Source organism: Calidris pugnax, unplaced genomic scaffold, assembly GCF_001431845.1.
Source record: "Calidris pugnax isolate Ruff unplaced genomic scaffold, ASM143184v1 scaffold189, whole genome shotgun sequence".
Lineage (NCBI taxonomy): Eukaryota > Metazoa > Chordata > Aves > Charadriiformes > Scolopacidae > Calidris > Calidris pugnax.
In genome coordinates, this window is record NW_015091069.1 from 1,130,154 (window position 1) to 1,147,725 (window position 17,572).

The 17,572-nt window shown below is 39.4% G+C and overlaps 1 protein-coding gene across 3 annotated transcripts in view; it reads right to left on the bottom strand.

Annotated features, from left to right (window-relative positions):
- The window catches only part of RASSF8 (Ras association (RalGDS/AF-6) domain family (N-terminal) member 8), a 103,138-nt gene that overhangs the window by 50,082 nt on the left and 35,484 nt on the right, over window positions 1-17,572 (bottom strand). For 2 of the 3 annotated variants that reach the window (XM_014957032.1, XM_014957033.1), the window contains exon 2: window positions 5,530-5,618. The exons of the other annotated variant lie outside the window; for it this stretch is intronic. The gene's annotated coding sequence lies outside the window, so the exon portion shown is untranslated. The remainder of the gene's footprint in view (window positions 1-5,529; window positions 5,619-17,572) is intronic. 3 annotated transcript variants of the gene reach the window in all.

A 17,572-nucleotide genomic window follows, 5' to 3' on the forward strand; every position in this document is an offset into this window, starting at 1 on the left:
GGGGGGGGGGGGTGTAAAAAAAAACCCTCTAATTTTTATATTTTTTTGTTTTGAAAAGGACTTTGCCAGTGAATTGGAAAAGACCACTCTGAAAATAATAATTTCCTCACCCAGCACAAAGAGACACATGTAACCACAGAATAGTTAGTTTTAGAAGAAATCTGGAATGTTAACCTTTTGGTTTTGTTTGAAAGCACACGGGGTTTCAGCCTTTTTTTTGTAAAGAAACAAAGCCCTGTTCTGGCATTCAAAGAGATGCTTTGTCCAAACCACAATAATCTGTTACAGGTGACAGGTGTCAGGCTTGGCCAGCTCAGAGACAAGCAGCGTGGTTCTACAGCTTCCTGGAAAAGCCTTAAGACTTCAATTAGAAGCCTCCTCAGACCTAAGAAATGTTAGACAAAAGAAGTATGGAAGTACAAAGCTAGATTAAAGAGTGAAGACAGGCATCCATGTTTCACTTCCTATTTAGTGATGAATGATCTGAATACTAACCTGAAGGTATTTGTGAGATTTTTGCATACTTGACAAATGAGATACTTTAAATTTGATGCCATTATGCTGCTGTTTTTTCCTTCCTCACTTCAAGATAACAATTACTAAAGCATGTTTGTTTAACATGTACTAATTCAAAAGTTAAAATTTTTATTTCTTTAAAGCCTAGAAATTCTCAATTTTAAACCTTGTGAAGCTATCCTTTGTAGGAGGGACTCTACAGAACTGCCAAACCTTCAAGGAAAAAAAGAAACAAGATTGTATCAGAAAGACATGCCACCAAAAAGCAGAGTTTCTTTCTTGCCAGCAAGAGAAATTACTAATGTGCATTGCAATTAGTGCAAAAATCAGTATTATTTTTGCAGTTGCAGGCTGGGAAAAACTGCTATGCAAATGTCAGGTGGAAAAACTTTGAGCTGTCTTAGAAGTTATGCAATATGTACATATTTTTTCTTCTCAAATGTTTAACAACTGTGTATTATTAAACACCCTCAGGTGAGGTCTTCACCATCTTGCTACTACAAATTGTAGAATATTGCAGAATTCTCTAATGATCAATAAATTAATAAAAAACCAAACCATGACCTCAAAAAGGCCAGTCGGGCTAGCTTAACATTTAATGTTAGAGCCTGCAGGAAACACATGATCCCATTCTTTTCTCTGCTCTACAGAAAAAGCTTCTCCAGCAAGTGCAACAGTGTGAGGATGCAAACCTTGCCAAAGCTCAATGAGTTAAAGAACAAAAGTACGAAATGGTTTTGCTTGCAACATCAAGGGCTTGGACAAAGCAACCCATGTCCTGAGTAGTAGAGAACGAATCGAACATTTTTGAAACAGAAAAGCTAGGCTTGCCTCTGTCTCTTCACATATGTGGCATTTCCACATGCCAACCTTCCTGTCATTTATTATCAATAATATCTGTGCTTGTTTCCAGACATACTGTCTCTGCTTCAGAGACATTCCATTTTCAGTTTGCCCTCATTTGACAAGATAACGATGAATCCCAATTTGGAAAAAATACTGGCAGAATTACATTTTTTTTTTTTTTAAACACAAGACCAGTATATTTCTTCAGAAACATAGTCGTAGTATTCAACTTTAAATACATTTCAGAAGCTTAAAGTACGGGTGGCTACAAATATAAGCACCTGGATCTGGATATAAGATGTGAGTTTTATGTAAGGACAAATTTACATAGCACAGCAAGAAGGGAAAGGAACATCACCCTTAAATGTTAAATGAGAAAGCAAAAAGCTACAGGTAATAAAAATGTGAACAAGTGAGGAAAAGGAAAGAAACAGATGCACACATCATGGTATCTTCAACTTCAGCTATGCTGTCCCACCAGTCTGAACAAGCACAAGGTCATTAAAGAGCTGCAACACAGATAGCAAGGAAACAAGAGGTACATTGTGCAGTGTTCAACTCTGGAGCTGGTAGCAGGGAACTGAGACAGAAGAAGAGATGAAAAGCATTTCTTGTAATCCAAAGAATGCAGCAAAATTCAAGAATGCCAGTGATAACATTGTCAAAGCAATCCCAGTTTTTATTCTGTACTGACTCAGTCCAAAGACAGGATGAGAAAGCTGTGTACATGGTTAAATTGAAATGTGCAAGAGAAGCAACACAAATGCAAGAGGCAGCACGTTTCCTTTGAGATTATTTCTCAATTATTAACTTCCTGGCACGTCAAACTCTCCCTGAACCAGAGATCCTTTAGAGAGTACCCAGGAACTTGTCCCATCTCTTCATTCCTCTCAACAGATACTGTCAGCAAAGATGGGGTGGGAGGGAGGAGGGCAGGGAATCACGGCGAGATTGATGAATGAGGCATTTTCTGATTCATGATCTGGGACATTCTAATGAAAAAGAAAATCCACTCTTCTTACATGGCAGAAATATGTTTCTGGAAGTAGGCACACTCAGGTTTGTAAGTCTAGCCAGTAGTAGAAGTATCTCTTTGCTCAGGAGGGTCTAAGACATCTACTTAAATGCACAACACAGCCCACAAAACACTCCAGCATTTACAGCTGGAGGATACAAATGAAGTCCTAATGCTCAACACCAACAAAGTCTGGTTTTGTTGTTTAATAAACTTCCCAGAGAATGTAATATCTCCCTTTCTGTGTTTGGAATTCTACAGTTCTCCTGAATGCCCTGTTGGTTTCCAACAGATCCCAGCTCCAGGACTCACAGGTGTGATTCATATTTATTAGCCCCAACTGAATTCCTCTTGCACTCCTCAGAGCTTTGTGGCAAGGAGTTCCACAGATCTAATTCTTGTGGTATGAAGAATTACCCGCGTTTTGTTTGTTTTGAACTCTGTTCTTACTAGCTTCATTTGATATCCATGGGTTCTTGTACTACCAAAGTGAATAAAATAAGCCCTGTTTGCCTTCATCTCATTCAGGATTTTGTAGGCTTCCCTCCTGCCTTAAGCTCTTTTTCTTTTGGACTGCAAAGCCCTAGCTTGCTAAATTGCTCTCATCTCTCCTCATCCTTACTGCCCTCCTCTAAGCATTTTCCAGTTCTGCTACCTTCTTCTCTGAGATGAGGGAACCAGACTGCAAAGATGATCCAAAACATTTATATATTGGTATAATGTTGGTTTTCTTCTGTCATTTATTGATTGACACTGAATAAAAGTGCATTATTTATTTTTTTTTTTAAGTACAAAAATCTATCACGGCTCTATGATTTCAGCTAAGAACATGTGTTTTAATAAACCACATACTACAAGCTGACTCCTTCTATTGTGTCCCAAAAGAGACAGCAAACTGAAGTCACATAGTAATAACAAATTAGATTAGTGATGCTTATGAGGAAAAAAAAATGGTTTATTCAAAACAAGTGAGGGTAAATAAGGAACTTTCCCCATGTGGAAAGCAAGCACCATCTTCACAAATTTTCAGCAGGTGCACACCTCCTGTTCTCATACAATGAAATCATTCAAAGAGAATAGCTCAAATGGCTCGTTTCAAAGTGACAAATAAAGGAGTGACACTCCAGTCACCTGTCAGCTAGCCACAGGCTTGCTCCATGGAAAGAAATTTACTCAAATAGTCACATCAGATACTTAAATATTTTAACTTGGCAGAAGAAAACCTGAGTCAATACTACCACATGCTCAGTTTTTAGGAGTTACAGACTAACATATATATATATGTATATATAGTACTACTTCACCACAGAGAATCATATTCTTTAGCAAGAATATGTTGTCAACGGAGGGCAGCAATTCATACCCTGGAAAAGTCTGCTTTAGAAATTATCAACTGATTTATATTAGAGATATATATCATGCCCAGAATGTGAGACTGAAAGTATTTTAATGAAAAAGACCTTCCAAATACAGGACGACTTAAGACAGTGTCAGTCTCTAAAGCTAGATTCCAAGACAACATAACATTTTCAATGCCATGGGAGTTAGACTAGATGATCCCTATGGTCCCTTCCAACTCTAAAAATTCAGTGAAATTCAGGACATACCTATATACACACATGTACCCCACATTTCAGGAAAGCTCCTATACAATGTAGTACCTATATACACACACGTACGCCACATTTCAGGAAAGCTCCTATACAATGTATGAGGTACATTTTATATATGTGTATATATATTTCTACTAGTTAACATTCTACACTATATTAAGGACAATAAAAGTAAATACTTTCAGTCACACAATATAACTGCCTACCCTTACAGGTCTGCACTTTAGTCTTTCCTGTAGTAAGAAAAAGCTGCTGTACATTGATGCTTGCCTGTACTTCAGATACACTGAACTTAAACATACGTTTAACAACCACAGTATTTTTCCTGTTCAGTTATACTGGTCCCTAACTAGCTTCAATTATCAATAGACTACTACCACAAAGTATTGTATTTGCAATAGAAGTTGTGTAACACTATTCTATACATGAAAGTGTTGAAGGAGGTGTGACTGGTATAGATGCTTACCACTTAAAAGCTGACATATGTACATAAGACACATTAGCTTTAAGGAAGGCCTGTAATCTGTGACAAAGCAGAGAAGAAGCTGCATGCTGCTCACAGACCCCAGAACATACCAGAAGAGTGAGTTTCCCCCACTTGCTTCACTAACTTCATTTACACCTTAAACCAGATGACTCAAAAAATCAAAGCAATATGAAAAGTAATACCAATGCATAATCTGACAGTACATATTCTTGTAGTGTTTAATTCCAAGCCTTGATATTTTCAGTACATTAAAATTTAACCACATTATCAGGAAAAACATTACCTGCTACTGTTTTCTTTTCCTGACATCTCTTCTGGATACTTGGCAATGCCTGTCTTGCCAAGCTGAGGATGTCTCCTTATATCCAGCACTGCATTTTAAATGTATGCTCACTTTAAGAATGGGAAACAGTTGGACCGAAGGGTTGTTTGGGGTGCAGTGGGGGTGTTTTACATAGTCACAGTACTTCTCCTGCAGAACTTTTATTGAAGAAAATGAAATGCCCCACTGCTCAAATGAAGTGAAGAACTCTATCAAACCCAAGTGGGTTGGGGCCCTCTGCTCAGAGCACACCTACAGCACGACCCAAGAGGCAGCTGCAGCCTGCAAGCCCCAAACCTGCTCTACAAGTCATCTTACCAGCTGTTGCTGGCAATGAGAGCTGCTGCCCAAGAGGGTCTGACAGCTGGAGGAGCCAGGAACAAGAGCCTCCTCTCGTTCAGGGCACACTCCTCAGCGGCAGGTTAGCCTTGGGTGTCCCTCTTGCACAGCTGGAGGGAGCATCTACTTGGGGATCACATCATCACAGGAGAGAGAAACTTGGCAGGACCATTGCAGGTCTGCTCCGGAATACAACCGTTTGAGAAAACAGATGTTGCACAGAGCAGGAGATCTTGCTCAGATTTCTAACCTTAGGAAGAAAGGAGGAATGATGAATATATATTTATGAAGTTATTTAAGCTTTAGAGTTCTTGGCATGCTTTATGTGCAACTACTTTCAGAAGGGAGAAGGAAAAGTCTTCTTTGAAGTTTTTTGGTCATAACTTCTTACCTGCAGATGAGGATACAGTTCTTATACAGTAGACTTAGCGAATTCTGCTACTCCAGGCACAGGTGTCAACTCTGCTGACAAGTCAGTTGCTAGAAGAAAAAATTAAAACATTGTTGTGAATTAGTAAAACTACCTTCTTGAGGGTAAAGTCCTATTCCTGGTTCTCCTTTCAATGCTTTGGAAAAACAGAGTATTCATCTAGCACCTATGAATACATAACACTCTGCTACATACATGTAGCATTTCACTTTTAAAAAGTTAGTTCAAAAGAAATGCAGAATATTGCACTTAATTTGCTACCGCTTATACCTGATGTGACATTCTTCTGCTATAAATAACTACGTGTGGTAAACAACACTTCAACAGCTTTCCAGAACATTTATTAAAAACTAAGCACTGTATTAGGTAGTCATGAGAATCTACCACTGTGAAATTGTAAATATAGGAGATTATTTCACAATCTTCTTTCTTAATTTTTCTTTTTAAGGAAAATAATCCTCAAACTGGAAGCGTTCCAGACATAAAAACCTCCAAGTGCTCTCGAAGTGCATACCCTGACTTCCTTGCAGTAGTGAATCTTGGCCAATGCATGCATAAGAAATCAAACAAATTAGGCAAAGGGTAACAAATCCCAAACTGCTGATTAAGACTAATATTAATCAGCTTGGAAGTGGTGCTTACTACAATGATCTTTAACAGCATCACTGTGACAGACTTACAAACATTGCCTAATACTATCTCATAGCCAAGAAGAACATGTGAGAAGTGGTTATTTTTAAACCTTCACCAAAGACTCTCTCAACAATAGTTTAAAGGAACAGATCTATTATGCAAAACACTAAATGGGAACTTTACTGTTTGACAGAAGCATAGAAGAATAGACATAAACTGGGAAAACTTTCCTGTAGTCTTTTAGTGCCTCCCCTTTCAATGTTGTCAGCCACTGAATTTTTGTCAAGACAAACTGGTTTTCTCCTAGTACCTGTCAGAGCTATAAGAAAAGATCCAATAAGCACCATCCAACAGTGTGTGTCATAAAGGTCCAAAAAACAACAAAAATCTCTTATGGATTTAGAAAGAAAGGACTGGCCTGTTGTAAAATACTAGACCACACACACTACACACTGAAGCCCTATAGGAGTAATTATTTCTCTCATTATGGCCAAAAACTTCAAAATAAAGAGATTCAGGAGTTCCAGAGATCTCAGGCACATATCAAATTGTTTTCACCACCACCAGCTGAATATGTAGCCTTCATTCACAAACCAATATACATTAAATTCCTGAGCTGTCAGAATATGTTTTTGTGAAGTGATGTTTTGTGCTTTATACTCCTGTGGACCCGCTAACAACTACTAATAGATCACATCAGCCTTTTACTTTAGCTCTGAAATGACCATAACCAGTTTCTGGTGAGTTTATGCCTCCCAACTGAGAAGCTCTCATGTAAGGAAGAAGTGCTTGTTAAAGATCATTAATGTATTTGCTTGCAGTTACAGTATAGAATATTGCTGCAGAGTCTCAACTCCAGTTTATTCACCACGCAGTCATAACTAGAGTCAAACATTCGCAGATAATGCTGAGCATTCATTTAACCCACCTCATCAGGTTATATCAGCAGCACTTGAGCCTAAATTACTTATCAATCCCCATATATACACATTAGATTAAAAAAAAAATAAACGTGGTTGTAGGATACAGATGGTGACTCAATTAATCCAGAGACGTATATGCTTGAATTTTACTGGGGGAAGGAGAGGTAGGAGAGAAACATCGTCTCACCACAAACTATGAGAGTTCAGCTTCGAGATGCTAAAACTGCCTTCATCTATTGCAAACTGCCAAGACAGAAGTAGTAAACATTACTGTTAGTGTTCCTTGTTAACTACTCCGGAGCACTGCAAAGAATAGGGGATTTTTAACCTGAGAATGGAGTAGCTGTGATGCTGATCCAGCAGTAGGGACCAAGGCTTCCACTAAAACAGAGCTGCATTATCTTTAGGTCTATCAAAGCACTAAAGCTCTTCTCAGACCTCTTTGCAAACGGAGTGGGAAGCACTAAGGATAAGAGCCACATTCTGTCCTTAGGGACCCCCGTTAAATCAGATTCTTAACATCAGCCACTTCCTCTTTGTTTTCCTCAAGCCATATGGCTTCCTGACAAAATCTGTACAAACAATAAATCCATTAATCACACCAGTGCTGGAGGAAAAGGGTTTGTGGTTTTTTTCCTTCCCTTCATCAATCCAGGCATTTTAATGGAGATGTTTGATGTATTTTATTTTATGGAAAATACTAACGTCGTCTTTGTTTTCACACTGCAGCCTTGTAGACTGGAGCCCCAGTTCCAGCACATACTTCGAGAGGAGATCTGACATGTTAAAATGCAAAAAGATACAGTAATAGAAGTCAGTCAGCCCAACAAGAAAGGAGTTGAGCCTTATTGAATCTGTTAGTAGGAACACAGTATAAATTGCTACCTAGGCTCCCTAACATACCAAGTCAAAAAACAAAATAACAAAACCTTTTTTTTTTTTTTTTAAATTTACAGAATCAGGTAGAAGAAGAAAGGCATTAAAAGTCACTTCTCTTCCTACAAGGCTCTCAGAAGCTGCATACATGCAAATGCCAGAAGTAGCCATAAGTGGCTGAAAAGAGCTTCTTTTAAGAGATGCCACAATAAAGGACTTTCCCAGAGGCCAGATTTCTTGGTGAGGTGAACCAAGATGACCAATTCCACACAACATGCTACATAATCTGGTATCTCCAAACTGGTAAAACCATGCAGGTGACCATGTTATTCTTGACACCATGAGGAAATAAACACTGCACATGCAAGGAACTCTGTGGTAGGGAGGGAGCACATAAAGAAGGAGATTTCTAGCTCTTGTAGGTGGGAAACTCCCTTTCTTGCAGGTGGGAAGATCCCACTCCCCTGTGGGAGAGGGGAGAAGAGAAATAAACCCAAACCGTAGAAGAAGAAAGGCATTAAAAGTCACTTCTCTTCCTACAAGGCTCTCAGAAGCTGCATACATGCAAATGCCAGAAGTAGCCATAAGTGGCTGAAAAGAGCTTCTTTTAAGAGATGCCACAATAAAGGACTTTCCCAGAGGCCAGATTTCTTGGTGAGGTGAACCAAGACGACCAATTCCACACAACATGCTACATAATCTGGTATCTCCAAACTGGTAAAACCATGCAGGTGACCATGTTATTCTTGACACCATGAGGAAATAAACACTGCACATGCAAGGAACTCTGTGGTAGGGAGGGAGCACATAAAGAAGGAGATTTCTAGCTCTTGTAGGTGGGAAACTCCCTTTCTTGCAGAAGATCCCACTCTCCTGCCGGAGAGGGGAGAAGAGAAATAAACCCAAACCTAAGCAGGTTGATTGCTTCACCAAACAAACCAAACTTAGAATCATAGAATCATAGAATCATTGAGGTTGGAAGAGACCCTTGGGATCATCGAGTCCAACCATCTCCCCTACTCTACAAAGTCCTCCCCTACACCATGTCCCTCAGTACCACCTCTAAGCGTCCCTTAAACACATCCAGGGATGGGGACTCAACCCCCTCCCTGGGCAGCCTGTTCCAATGCCCGACCACTCTTTCAGTGAAAAATTCCTTGCTAATGTTCAATCTAAACCTACCCTGTTGGAGCTTGAGAGACTGTTCAGCTTCAGTTCTGCTGCTCAGTGTATACACAGGAGTATGCCAGCTTCACACTGCTGCAGAGTAAAATTCTGTTCATGAAGAATATATATACACTGTTGGGGAAGCACATAAAGAAAAAGTGCGAGGATGGTAAAGTATTCCCTTTCTTCCTACTCGATCAATAGGTTCAAACAGGGTATGAGGCCGAGAATTCAAGAGCACAGAAAAGATAAAAGAAACAAAGACCTAATTTTCTTTCCAACATCAGACCATTCTTGTACTCTCAATGTCACTTTGAGACACATGTGGAGTCTATGTTATCCCTGTCTATCCAAAGCAACTATTTGCATCACACCTTGGAGCCTACTCAGCAAAGAAGAAACAGATTTCCTAGTGATGACAGAAGAAGGGAGAACCAAAGATGATTCAACATACGAGTACATGATGGTATTACCAACAAAAGCAAACTGAACAAGGTTGACGTGTCAGTCACCACTTTAAAGAATATGAAAATGTGAAATGTCTGTTCTGAGGATCTGTTCTCACTGATGTTTTTTCCAAAACTTCTTTGGCTAAACTTTTATTACTCGATAGTCTGCAGTGCAGAAGGAGGATTAGGAAGAACAAGAAATTACTTTCAAACTCAGGTGGTCTCTTTCAGTAACACATTTCTAAAGCAACTGTGACCCTTCCACTCACATGGAAAGAAAACAGGGTTGGCACAGTAGCAAATCTTTTTATGTTAAAACATGTTGTTTTTTTCTTCACAGTTGTTCTATTGCTTACTGGGTGACCAGATCTACACCCCAGTTCATGTGAACCAAACTCTCTTGAGTTGAAATAAAGTTCAGGAGAAACACAAAGTAGTTTATGACACTGAAAAAGATCTTACAGAGAAACAGCACTAAAAAAGGAATGAAGTTGGCTTTTCATTAGTCTTTTCTCTTTTTTTCCTTTTTAATTTTTTTTTTTAAATACAGGAAAGCAGCATCCTCAATTACAAGCAGGTAATCTTTAAAATTAAAGCCCTTTCTGTCTTTGTTGAAGTTAAGTAGCAACTAGCCACAAAGGAAAAAATATGGAAAGAGCAATCTCAGAAGATTGAGTCATTATCTCCAAGGAGACACATCTGTAGTTTTAACAAGGTCAGAATGTTTTGGTCAGTTCTTTGGGGTAATGGGAGATACAGGATGTTAGCTTATGTTTCTATCAAGGTAATGACAACTCTGAAAGACCGCAGACATCACATGGAGCCTACCACTATGAATTAGCCTTGAGGTCATAATCTAAAAAAGATGCACCATCATACACAAAGTACAGATGGATTTGTAAATGCCTCTAGGCATTTACAGGCATTAAAAGGTAGTGCTGAAAGGTATGTTTGTTTTGGACAGAGTAGTTAAGAGGATCAGGTGCTGCGAGCTAGGGAGGCCTTCCACCACATCTGGGTCAGATGGTCCCAATTATCTCATCACTGTTAATCAAAAGTTATCCTTCAGCAGCTATATAATGACCTATGTAAAAATAAATCTGAGATTGGCGTTTGAATCCTAGTAAGAAAAAAAAAAGCTCCCCCTGTCACAAATCTGAGTGTTTGGATCCTAGTAAGAAAAAAAAGCTCCCCCTGTCACAAATCTGAGTGCAAAGCAGTATCCTTGCTTTAAGTCTCATTATAATGCCTGTGGTATGAAGGTCTGCAGGTGCAAGACAGTGTCTTCATATCAAGCGTCTAAATGGAATACAGGAAAGGTTGACAAGAAAACTTAAGAGTATACCAGTGGAGAGAAGATAGTTCTCCCTCCTGCTTGCTCCCTATTCTGTCCTTTCTGACCCTACATATAAACGGCAGTAAAAGTATCTGCATCAGCCTATTTTGGCTACTGCTCTCACCTATGGGCAGAAGAGTGATCCAGACTGGAAGCAAGACAAATTATTAGGAGAATGTAAGAAGCATCAACCTGTTTATGTCTTCACTGACTGTAGTCACTTGTTCATGTCTTCACTTGGCTGTAGAAGGTATCCAGTCACAGCAAGATCAAAAAAGTGTACTCTGCCTCCTCCCCAGACCAGCCTAACACCTTAAACAGAACTGACTGAAGAATCATCCAACCCTGACTTCACTGTATCAGTGAGTCCCATCTATGCTTAAGTCCATTTGGTCTGCAGCACTCATCTCACAAGTCCTGCCACGTTATCACTACCTTGTGTCACTGAATCACTATGTCCGTGATTCCCACATAGTTTTCTGTGCATTTGTTTTTTAAACCATATCCTGTGGTAGCAGGAGCAACAGCATTAACATCCCTTTTCATATCAGTCAGAAAACAAGTCGCCTCTTTGTTACTACGCTTTGACTCCTCTCAGGAAGAGGAAAAAAAACCGGATAATAATCTCTTCAAATCCAACCCTAAATTACTCCCCCCTCTTCACTCCACAGAAATGGTACCCTAGTTCTTTAAGCTCTACTGAAGTGTTGAAAAGCAAGTGCTACAAAAATCATGATGATACATAAACCAAAAAGAGTGGAATGAAAATTACAAAGCCATTTGATATAAAGAGTATCTTGACCATGATCTTAAGAGTTCTGCCTGTCGGTTTTCTCCTTGCAAGTATGTGAAGGGCATTTGCTTTCCATATTTTGCTTTTCAGGAACAACAGGCCTGAATTTATTTAGTACAGTTTTAAATGCTTAGAGTTCCTGTTATTGAGAAAAGAGGAAGAAAAACACTTGATGTGATTTCTTTTGGTTTTGTTTAAACAACATATTCAGGAGAGCCCCAACACATAAACTAAGAGGACAACATCACACAAAGTAGAATATTTACAGGTAGGGAACACTGTTTTATTCCTCCAGACTACTAATGTAATCTATAACTTCACAACATCTGTCATTAAAGCCCACTGTAACAATTACCCCACGATCAAAAGGGCATGCTGATACAACACAGAGCCATCAAGACTCAGCTACAAACCCTGCCCATCCTACACTACCCCCTCATCTCCTCACACATCCAGCAAAGCTCCGTTTGGAAGAACAGTAGGGTAATAGCACAGAAACTGGGAGATTTCTTATTGTCAGCAAGCTTATTCTTAAGACAGCAGGCATTGCAAGGTTCCACTTACTGAGAGGAGGCATGCTTTCATCTGCTTCCTTCAGCGGTCCTAGAAGTGGGAAGGCTCCCACAGACTGCTGAGCACAGATCTCCCTGAGAAAACACTGCCTTGGCTCTACTGCTAGTTAGACAGACTCACTTCACAAGGTAATTATCCAACATAGCAGTAGAGAAGATGTGAAGTCACAGCACGAACTTGCCTTGCTGTTGAAAATGTCTTTTTTGCTCGCGGTCAACCAAAGTCTGCTCTGTAGATTTAAAGTACAATGACCAGCTCCATCACCTTCCAAGCTTGCCTTACCAGTTGAAACAAATTGTACTATTTCACCCTTGACTATTAATTCTTCAAACACAGCATCAAAGTCTTGCCATGCCTACATATGACTCAATATTTTGCATTGATTCTCAGAAATGCATATATGAGAAAGCATATTTAAAGACAAAGAGTCTGAGATAACACAGTCAAGCGGTGTTTAGCAGCAATTGGGATTAGGTCTGTGTATTCACATATCCACTAGCCTGTTTGGGTTGTAGGTTACCAGAAAGTGAGTTGAGTTAGCTCCTGTCATTAATTTCAGTGGTTAGAACCATAGCAAAACATTTGAAAAAAACAATTCAAGTTAAAACATGTATGTCATTACCCATGCAGATGTCTGAAAAAGTATAAATGGACAAGTCATCCAGGTATTTAGGCAACATAGAAGTGGTAGCACATCTGTAGCCTACAAAAACAGTAGCACAATGATGTGGCATTTGCTTTAATTTCTTTCCTTAAGGATAAGTCTGGTGGATAGTAACTGAAAAAAAAAAACTGGAACAAGTTTCTGGTTTACTTGCATTAGTGTACTTAATGATATGCATGCGTGCAAAACTAGTGAAAGCATAAAATCAGATTTCCCTTCCTTTGCCACTCACTGAGCATGTGTCCCAGTCATGACAACTAAACGAGTGGCAAAGCAGCAGTTTAGCATGCAGCCTGTGTTTGCAACACTGACAGAATCCAGCAGTTCCTTCATTCATACCAACAGTCAATATTACAATTCTTGAGGAAACTATCCTTCAATTTTTTGGCAGTGCCAGACAATTTCTATTTCCACATCATAGCAATTTATAGTTCTGAAGAGCCTGTTCTATTTTAAAAAATCCAGAAAAACTGCTGTCATCTTTGCAAGCAAAGGCCATTCTTTTACGCTTCCATAGGCTATTTACACAGCATCATTTTGTATAATTTAGCTTGGTTTTATACGAACACTGAGGTAAGGTAGTTTGCAGAATCTTCATCAGGAACAGAAAATAATTAAGATATCAAACAGTCAGTGCAAATTATTATGGTGCAAATTCAAATTGGTTCAGTTTAGCATTAACCCAAACCAACAAAAAAAGTTTCAAGTCTTTAACTTTAGCAACCCAACTAACCCTTTCGATACAAGAAAGTTCTCATCTAAAACAGTGACAGTTTAGTGTCACAGCAACAGTGAAGGTTAATTTCAATTACCTTTCCTTGGCAAAAAGAGTTACAAGGCACTCTTAATAACAGCCCTGCAGCCTTCTTACAACTGCGCAGCACAAAGCCAAGCACTGAAGTAAAGGCAGTGCTCAGCAGCAGCAAAAACCAGCCCCAGAGACAAAATCTGCCTCTTTTCTAAAGGCCTGCAGTGCCTTCTTTTGTGATTGCCATCGTGCACGCAGTGTGCTACAGCCTCCACGTTTGATTCCACAAACACATCTTTTCCCTCTTTCAAATGCACATCGTTCCATTGACACTTGAAAGCAGAAGTCAGCTCTGCATCCAAAAACTAACATTCTCCCTATCCGCTCTGTTTCTTCCTCTCCCACATGGCACCCTTCAATTTACATTGAACTACCATGGCTCAGGAATCAAATCCAGATTTATAAGAGCCAAAAGCTTAGAAACTAAGTGTCCAGCAAAACACACGAGCCAATGGAACCCCAGTGCAAGCTATTTTGTATGGCTCACCACTGCTAAGAGGATAAAATGAGCCAGTGAATTCCTCCCTGGGCAAGCCAACGCTCATCTACAAGGAAAGGACTACACAGAGACAAAAAAAAATCCAGTCATGTAAGACACCAGAAAGCTCACCTGCTGGCTGTGCCTTTCAAAGACAGAATCACAGAATCTCACAGATCTTTGAGATCATCGAGTCCAACCACACACCGCCCACACACACCCACAAAAAAAAAAAAAAAAAAAAAACCACCATAACCAAAAAAAACCCAAAAAAAACAAACAAACAACAAACCAGCAGAAAGCATGGAGAGAAGTTCACCACAACAGTTCTGCTGGCTAAAGGAAATAAACCGTGAAGCCAGCAGTTCTGAAAAGGTGAAAGAAAGATGGATATATCCCAACTGAGCCAACTGAAACTGCAACAGGAAAGCTAAAAAGCTCCTTGAACTCCAGATAAGAAGCTAGCCAGAAAAATGTCGGTCCCCATTGACAGAAGACGACAGAAATGACACGTAAACAAAGAGCAGCACTGAATGAAGGAAGAGAAATGAAAAGTTTCTTCCTTAATGTATTATCTCAGTAAAATAAAGGGAAATTTTGGCCTTCTTGGCCACCTGGGCACACTGCTGGCTCCTGTTCAGCCCACAGGCCACCAACACCCCCAGGTCCTTTTCTGCTGGGCAGCTCCAGCCACTCTGCCCCCAGCCTGTAGCGCTGCAGGGCCTTGGTGTGACCGAAATGCAGGACCCAGCACTTGGCCTTGTTGAACCTCATCCCATCGGCCTTGGCCCATCGATCCAACCTGTCCAGGTCCCTCTGTAGAGCCTTCTGACCCTCAGGCAGATCAACGCTCCCACCTAGTTTGGTGTCATCTGCAAACTTACTGAGGGTGCACTCAATCCCCTCATCCAGATCATCAATAAAGATATTAAACAAGACTGGCCCCAAAACTGAGCCCTGAGGGACACCACTGGTGACCAGCCACCAACTGGATTCCACCCCACAACTCTCTGGGCATGGCCACTCAGCCAGTTTTTTACCCAGTGAAGAGTACACTTGTCTATGCCACGATTTGTCAGCTTCTCTAGCAGAATGCTGTGGGGGACAGTATCAAAGGCCTTACCAAAGTTCAGGGAGACAATGTCCAGACAAGGTAAAGTGCTTAAGGGCCAAGGAAAATTTGTATGTTATCACTAACGTCTTCATTTCAAAAAAAGTTTTGACAAAACCTCACTAGTTACATTTTTTTATGCTGATGCACACAAAAAAGATAAGAGTCAACACATCATTTTGTTGTCGGTGTTGGAACACTCAGAGTAACTCAATTTCAGTCTAATACAGCAAGTTTGTTATGTAGCAGTCTCTTTCAGGTAACTCATGTCTGCGAATAGCTGGCTTCTATAAAGTGAACTTCAAATGTTTTTAACTGAACGCATGCACTGGGTAATAATAGGTAAAATACTGAAGTATACAGCTGTTATGCATTTCATGGTTGTAAAAACAGTGGCACCTGCAGAGAGTAAAGGTGGGTCTGAAAGCTTGCAGATTTCTAGCTCCCTCCACAAGCATTTGTCCTTGATGAAAAAGCACACCCTCCATCAGACCTTCAGCCAGCATCCACACGTCCTCTGTCATATCCCCACCACCCCAAACACTTTGAGGAAATGTTATTTGTGGGAATACGGAGTTTCTTAATCGTTACTAATTAATGGAATAAACATTTTATAACAGCTACTGCTGTTATAATCACAGCTTTCTTTTTGTTTGGAGCTTTAATTTCTTACTTCATTATGCAGTCAACAGAAGCCAAACTACCTTTTTCTTTCCTTGAAATTAGCAATGAGTCAGTGGAATCAAACAGAAAACTGACTTCTGCCAGTTTTGCTGCACTTTTTCAATACAAGTTTAATCAACCCTCTGGAAGCAATCCTTCCATTGGAAGGAATTTCAAGTATCCTTGGACTTTGCATAGGTGCAAGTGTAAGACAAAAAATGAGAGATGGGAAAAAAAAAAAATGTATTTTTCTATCACAAGCCATTACCTTCATCTCAAACAGCCATAAGTAAATCCATAGCATTTGTCTCAGAAAAGACATTAGCTTAGGAAAAACCTTGTAGAACGCAATCAAGGCTCCCACACAACACTTTCAAAAGTAATGATGATCTCTAGTTAGACACTTAATAGTAGTTAGTTACCACCTGGTAGAACCAGGGTCAACTAAGCACCAGCCACCAGGAAATGGCAATTTATGCTACTGAAATATTTTAAATTTATTTACTTGATAGCATAAAGGTAAATAGCAAGTTTTTCCTTTATCTACCACAAAACTTATTTTGTGTTATTAGCAACACAAGTCAACATTTAAAAGGCCACTAGTAACCAAGAAGAAAGCAACACTGTAGTCCAAGATTACATTACATTTACAATGAATGAAAACGTCTGGGATTTAGTGATGAGTTCCCAACAACAGGATGACTATGTCTTTAAATCTGACAATTACATCTTAACTCACTCAGGGGGAAAAAAACCCAAGTAAATCACCAAAAAACCACGGGGCTGATTTTAAAGATTGTAACTCAAAAGCACAGAAAAATCAAATCTGTTCAATAACTGACTACAAAAATGTCAGGCTGCTCATCTCCGAAAGGCAAAAGGAGAGGCGAATCTCAAGTCATTCTGCCTACAGTACAGGCAGAAGAATCCAACTCCAAAAATATTTCTATGAAGCTAAATAAACTCTAAATTTATGTACATGGCATTAATTGAATCAGAATTTTAAGATGGATCACAAATTGCTACATTTTTAATTAGTATAATATCACTATGAAAAAATAAAATGAAACCTGACAGATTATTAGCTCACTGCTAATAATGTAACTAACTGCAGGTTCTACAGTTGAGTTTATGATATGCTGGTGTTGTCACTTAAATCAATGTCTTCATATTTCAAACCACTCTTATGGTATGCTGGTGTTGTCACTTTTAAATCAATGTCTTCATATTTCAAACCACTGCAGTCGTTACATGATTTGCATTTTGGCTATAGTGAAAATGCTGAAAGCAAGTTTTCTAACACAAACATGACCATTCAGTACTTCAATTTTCCCTGAGAAAGGTAAAAAAAATAATCAATGGATATACACTTTTGGGTAAATGCAAGGTATGGGATGGGGGACAGGAAGAAGCTATTTTTATAGATGAATGTTCAAGCTTGCTATGTCAAAAAAAAAAAAAAAAAAAAAAAAGAAGAAGGAAACCACACAAAAAGGTATGTTACAATAAAGAAGGTAAGGAGTTGTCCAG